The sequence below is a fragment of the Moschus berezovskii genome, chromosome X, assembly GCF_049115385.1.
Source record: "Moschus berezovskii isolate FMDL1 chromosome X, NW_MosBer_1.0, whole genome shotgun sequence".
NCBI lineage: Eukaryota > Metazoa > Chordata > Mammalia > Artiodactyla > Moschidae > Moschus > Moschus berezovskii.
Genome location: NC_142488.1, coordinates 93615084 through 93621599, shown reverse-complemented (window position 1 = coordinate 93621599; position 6516 = coordinate 93615084). Strand labels below are relative to the sequence as shown.

Here is a 6516-nt window from a genome sequence, read left to right as displayed (position 1 = left end):
GAGCGACTTCACTTTCACACATTGGAGAAGGAAATGGCAACCCACTCCAGTGTTCTTGCCTGGAGAATCCCAGGGACGGGGGAGCCTGGTGGGCTTCCGTCTATGGGGTCACACAGAGTCGGACACGACTGAAGTGACTAAGCAGCAGCAGCAGCAGTGCTGGAATCATCTGAAGACCAGGTGTCAAGATAGCTTCTTCATACATGTATCTAGAGCCTAGGCTGGGACAGCAGGAAAGCTGAGGGCAGGGTGGACATTTCTCTTTCCAAGTGGCCACTCCACGTGGTAGCATGGATTTCATCCCAACTTGGTGGTAGTCTTAGGCTACTTGGAATTTTTATGCAATATCTGTTTCCCTTAGATCAAATGTTCCAAGATACAAGAAACGAAAGCTGCCAATCTTTAAATTCCCAAGCTCAGAATCTGGCACAGTCACTTCCTCATATTATATTGTTCAAAATACTCACAGAGTCTGTCAAAACTCAAGGGAAAAACATGGACCATCCCTCTCAATCAGAGATATGTCAAAGAATTTGTGGCCATCATTAATCTACTATAGAAGTTATTGCATGATTAGTTATATGGGTGCTTCTTATGTTTTCTTTGTTGAAATAGCAGGGGCTAGAAATTAAAGTCAGCAGATCTACTTCTGCACAGTTCAGTCATTCAGTCATGTCCAGCTCTTTACGACTCCATGGACTGCAGCATGCGGGGCTTCCCTCTTCACTACCAACTCCTGGAGCTTGCTCAAACTCACATCCGTCAGTCAGTGATGCCATCCAACCATCTCATCCCCTGTCGTCCCCTTCTCCTCCTGCCTTCAGTCTTTCCCAGCCTCAGGGTCTTTTCCAACGAGTCAGTTCTTCCCATCAGGCCAAAGTATTAGAGCTTCAGCTTCAGCATCAGTCCTTCCAATGAATATAAGGACTGATTTCCTTTAGGATTGACTGGTTTGCCCTCCTTGCAGTCCAAGGGATTCTCAAGAGCCTTCTCCAACACCACAGTTCAAAAGCATCAATTCTTCAATGCTCATCTTTATTTCTCCTCCAACTCTCACATCCATACATGACTACTGGAAAAACCATAGCTTTGACTAATCGGACCTTTGTTGGCAAAGTAATGTCTCTGCTTTTTAATATGCTGTCTAGGTTGGTCATAGCTTTTCTTCCAAGGAGCAACTGTCTTTTAATTTAATGGCTGTAGTCACCATCTGCAGTGATTTTAGAGTTCAAGAAAATAAATTCTCCCACTGTTTCCATTGTTTCCCCATCTATTTGCCATGAAGTGATGGGACCAGATGCCATGATCTTAGTTTTCTCAATGTTGAGTTTTAAGCCAACTTTTACACTCTCCTCTTTCACTTTCATCAAGAGGCTCTTTAGTTCTTCACTTTCTGCCATAAGGGTGCTTTCATTTGTGTATATGAGATTATTACTTTTCTCCTGGCAATATTGATTCCAGCTTCTGCTTCATCCAGCCCAGCATTTTGCACTATATATTCTGCATATAAGTTTAATTAGCAGGGTGACAATATACAGCCTTGACGTACTCCTTTCCAATTTGGAAGTAGTCCGTTGTTCCATGTCCAGTTCTAACTCTTCCTTCTTGACCTGCATACAGATTTCTCAGGAGGCAGATAAGGTGGTCTGGTATTCCTATCTCTTTCAGAATTTTCTACAGTTCATTGTGATCCACACAGTCAAAGGCTTTGGCATAGTCAATAAAGCAGAAGTAGATGTTTTATTGGAACTCTCTTGCTTTTTCGATGATGGATCAGATGTTGGCAATTTGATCTCTGGTTCCTCTGCCTTTTCTAAATCCATCTTGAACTTGGGGGAAGTTTACAGTTCATGTACTGTTGAAGCCTGGCTCAGAGAATTTTGAGCATTACTTTGCTAGCATGTGACATGAGTGCAATTGTGCAGTAGTTTGAACAGCATTGCCTTTCTTTGGGATTGGAAAGAAAACTGACCTTTTCCAGCCCTGTGGCCACTGTTTAGTTTTCCAAGTTTGTTGGCATATTGAGTGTAGCACTTTCACAGCATCATCTTTTAGGATTTGCATTAGCTCAGCTGGAATTCCATCACCTCCACTAACTTTCTTTGTAGTGATGCTTCCTAAGGCCCACTTGACTTCACATTCCAGGATATCTGGCTTTAGGTGAGTGATCACACCATTGTGATTATCTGGGTCATGAAGATCTTTTTTGTATAGTTCTTCTGTGTATTCTTGCCACCTCTTCTTAATATCTTCTGCTTCTGCTAGATCCCTACCATTTCCATCCTTTATTGTACCATCTTTGCATGAAATGTTCCCTTGATATCTCTAATTTTCTTGAAGAGATCACTAGTCTTTCAAATTCTATTGCTTTCCTCTATTTCTTTGTACTGATCACAGAGGAAGGCTTTCTTATCTCTCTTTGCTATACTTTGGAGCTCTGCATTCAAATGGGTATATCTTTCCTTTTCTCCTTAAAATTTCGCTTCTCTTCTTTTCTCAGCTATTTGTAAGGCCTCCTCAGACAACCATTTTGCCTTTTTGCATTTATTTATCTTGGAGATGGTCTTGATCACTGCCTCCTGTATAATGTCACAAACCTCCGTCCATAGTTCTTCAGGCACTCTGTCTTTTAGGTCTAATCCCTTAAATCTATTTGTTACTTCTACTGTATACTCATAAGGGATTTGATTTAGTCCCACTTGCATGGTCTTGTGGTTTTCCCTGCTTTCTTCAATTTAAGTCTGAATTTTCCAATAAAGAGTTCATGATCTGAGCCACAGTCAGCTCCCGGTCTTGTTTTGCTGACTTGTGATCTATGGTATATTCACAAAATGGAGGAGCAGAAGGACATGCACTCATCTTCTCCTGTAAGAACTCCAAAATTACAACTCACTGCTGAACAACCATCGACAGGAGAATTTTGGATCCCACCAAAGAAAGATACCCCACATACAAGGGCAAAGGAGAAGCACCAGAAAGATGAAGGAGGGGTGAAATCACATTTAGAATCAAACCCCATACCTGCCAGAGATGCTCAGAGGACTCAAACAAAGCTTTGTGCACACCAGAAGACCCCACAGAGACTGAGCCAGACCTGCGTTTGAGTCTTTGTGTGTCTCCTGCAGAGGTATGGTTCAGCAGTGGCCTGCCGCAGGTGCAGGGGCTCTGGGTGCAGCAGACCTCTGGGTGTGGCATAAGCCCTCTTGGAGGAGGTCACCATTAACCCCACCATAGAGCCACTGAGCAGACAACCCACAAACTACAGAGAGTTATACCAAAAAATTCTCTCAGTTAAATTCTTAGACAAACAGCAGATTTCCTAATCTGAGGATCTAGCAAAGGGACTGAGAATCCCCAGGGAATTTGACTTTGAAGGCCAGTGGGATTTGATTGCAGAATTTACATATGAGTATACTACCCAAAACAATCTATAGATTCAATGCAATCCCTATCAAGATACCAATGGTGTTTTTCAGAGAACTAGAACAAATAATTTCACACTTTGTATGGAAATACAAAAAACCTTGAATAGCGAAAGCAATCTTGAGAAAGAAGAATGGAACTGGAGGAATCAACTTGCCTGACTTCAGTCTCCACTACAAAGCCACAGTCATCAAGACAGTATGGTACTGGCACAAAGACAAAAATATAGATCAATGGAACAAAATAGAAAGCCTAGAGATAAACCCACGCACCTATGGACACTTATCTTTGACAAAGGAGGCAAGAATATACAATGGAGGAAAGACAATCTTTTTAATAAGTGGTGCTGGGAAAACTGGCCAACCACTAAAAGAATGAAACTAGAACAGTTTCTAACACCATACACAAAAATAAACTCAAATGGATTAAAGATCTAAACGTAAGACCAGAAACTATAAAACTCCTAGAGGAAAACATAGGCAAAACACTCTCCGACATAAACCACAGCAAGATCCTCTATGACCCACCTCCCAGAATATTGGAAATAAAAGCAAAAATAACAAATGGGACCTAATTAAAATTAAAAGCTTCTGCACAGCAAAGGAAACTATAAGCAAGTGAAAAGACAGCCTTCAGAATGGGAGAAAATAATAGCAAATGAAGGAACTGACAAAGAATTCATGTCCAAAATATACAAGCAGCTCCTGCAGCTCAATTCCAGAAAAATAAACGACCCAATCAAAAAATGGGCCAAAGAACTAAACAGATATTTCTCCAAAGAAGACATACAGATGGCTAATAAACACATGAAAAGATGCTCAACATCACTCATAATCAGAGAAATGCAAATCAAAACCACAATGAGATACCATTTCACACCAGTCAGAATGGCTGCTATCCAAACGTCTACATGCAATAAATGCTGGAGAGGGTGTGGAGAGAAGGGAACCCTCTTCCACTGTTGGTGGGAATGCAAACTAGTACAGCCACTATGGAGAACAGTGTGGAGATTCCTTAAAAAACTGGAAATAGAACTGCCATATGATCCAGCAATCGCACTCCTGGGCATACACACGGAGGAAACCAGAATTGAAAGAGACACATGTACTCCAGTGTTCATTGCAGCACTGTTTATAATAGCCTTGACATGGAAGCAACCTAGATGTCCATCTGCAGATGAATGGATAAGAAAGCAGCCATGAAATTAAAAGACGCTTACTCCTTGGAAGGAAGGTTATGACCAAGCTAGACAGCATATTAAAAAGCAGAGACATTACTTTGCCACAGAGGTCCTTCTAGTCAAGGCTATGATTTTTCAGTGGTCATGTATGGATGTGAGAGTTGGACTGTAAAGAAAGCTGAGCACTGAAGAATTGATGCTTTTGAACTGTGGTGTTGGAGAAGATTCTTGCGAGTCCCTTGGACTGCAGGGAGATCCAACCAGTCCATCCTAAAGGAGATGAGTCCTGAGTGTTCATTGGAAGGACTGATGTTAAAGCTGAAACTCCAATACTTTGGCCACCTGATGCAAAGAGCTGACTCATTTGAAAAAACCCTCATACTGGGAAAGTTTGAGCGGAGGAGGAGAAGGGGAAAACAGAGGATGAGATGGTTAGATGGCATCACCGACTCAATGGACATGGGGTTGGGTGGACTCTGGGAGTTGGTGATGGACAGGGAGGCCTGGCATGCTGAGTTCTATGGTTCATGGGATCACAAAGAGTCAGACACAATTGAGTGACTGAACTGAAGTGACTGAACTGAACTGAAAAGTGGAGTAGAAGGATATATTTTCTAATTTTTATTTCAAGTCAGAATTAGGAAAACAAAAATCTGGAGTTGACATTTTGCTGTATTGCCCTTCAAATACCTTGGCTGAAGCTTTGGACTTTTGTCCTGAATTAATTTGAGAATTAGATTTAAAATATTGTGCTTCTCCACCTCTTCCTCACCCTTTGTAAATTGTCAAAAAAAAAAAAAAAGGATCATATTAGATGTTCGTTCCTGTGGTTGGAAGGAGTAAGAATCAGGGGAGGACTTAATGTATCCATGTGCTTTGCTGTGCTTAGTCACTTAGTAGTGTCCAACTTTTTGTGATCCTATGGATTGTAGCCCTCCAGGCTTCTCTGTCCAGTTATTAAAATGACCTTAACAAATGGCATAATAGAAAAATTACTTCAGACATCACCTTTGGTCTATTTAGCCAGTTCCAGAACCAAATGATTTTAATCACACTCTGGATTTTCTCTCCATTATTTTTGTTAGTCTTATGATCTGGTACTATGGCAACAAAAGGGAAGAGAACAGAAAATAAAATGGGATTTGATTCTGAGATACATCTTTAAGTGGTCATTCTCAGCTTAATATCAGACAACCAGATATATCTTTTGTTAACTCAATTTCAGCAAAAGGTTTCTTTTTAAAAAAAAACAACTGATTATCGATTTATTAAAAAGGTTGATTTAGGCATCGGCAGTGGTGACTTCCACCTCGACTCCTGGCTCAGTACTGATGGAACTGATCTGCTTGACAGTTTCAGAAGGGCTGTGCAGGTCAATGAGTTGCTTGTGGGTCCTCATTCAGAATCGATCCCAAGTCTTAGAACCTTCACAAGGAGTTTTCCTTGTAGTTATTCTCAGAGTCTTAGTAGACATGCAAACTGGTCCTTTCACTTTGAGATTCTTTTCCTTTTCACATTGTGGCTGGAAAGGGTGATCCTAATCCAGTGAATGGCCACATCTGGCTCCAGAGGAGTCTTACCAGTGTCTTTAAAGGCCATGGCTGCGGTGTGGCTTCCTGACCAACTTGTTCCTTGGTGAGAGCGAACAGCAGTGAGTCGGGAGGAGGAACAAGCAGTATGGAGCTCTACTGTAGCAGCGACCACATCTTTCTCAAAGAGCTCAGTAAAAGGTTTTATTTGAGAGATTTTCCTAGAGAATTTAAGCCTGTAACTGCCAGAGTACTTGATGGATAATCAGATAAAATAAACATGTAAAGGAATTAAAAGGAAAGAAGAATAGATATCAGATCTATTTTTTTTTCAAAAGTTGGTTAACCCTCTCTTGCAAAAGCTAATTCATGGCTTCTCCTTTG

The 6516-nt window shown here is 41.2% G+C and overlaps 1 pseudogene; it reads right to left on the bottom strand.

The window, feature by feature from the left end:
• Positions 1 to 5885: 5885 nt before the first annotated feature.
• LOC148773386 (small ribosomal subunit protein uS10 pseudogene) lies at positions 5886 to 6202 on the bottom strand (annotated as a pseudogene).
• Between the last annotated feature and the right edge of the window lie 314 nt (positions 6203 to 6516).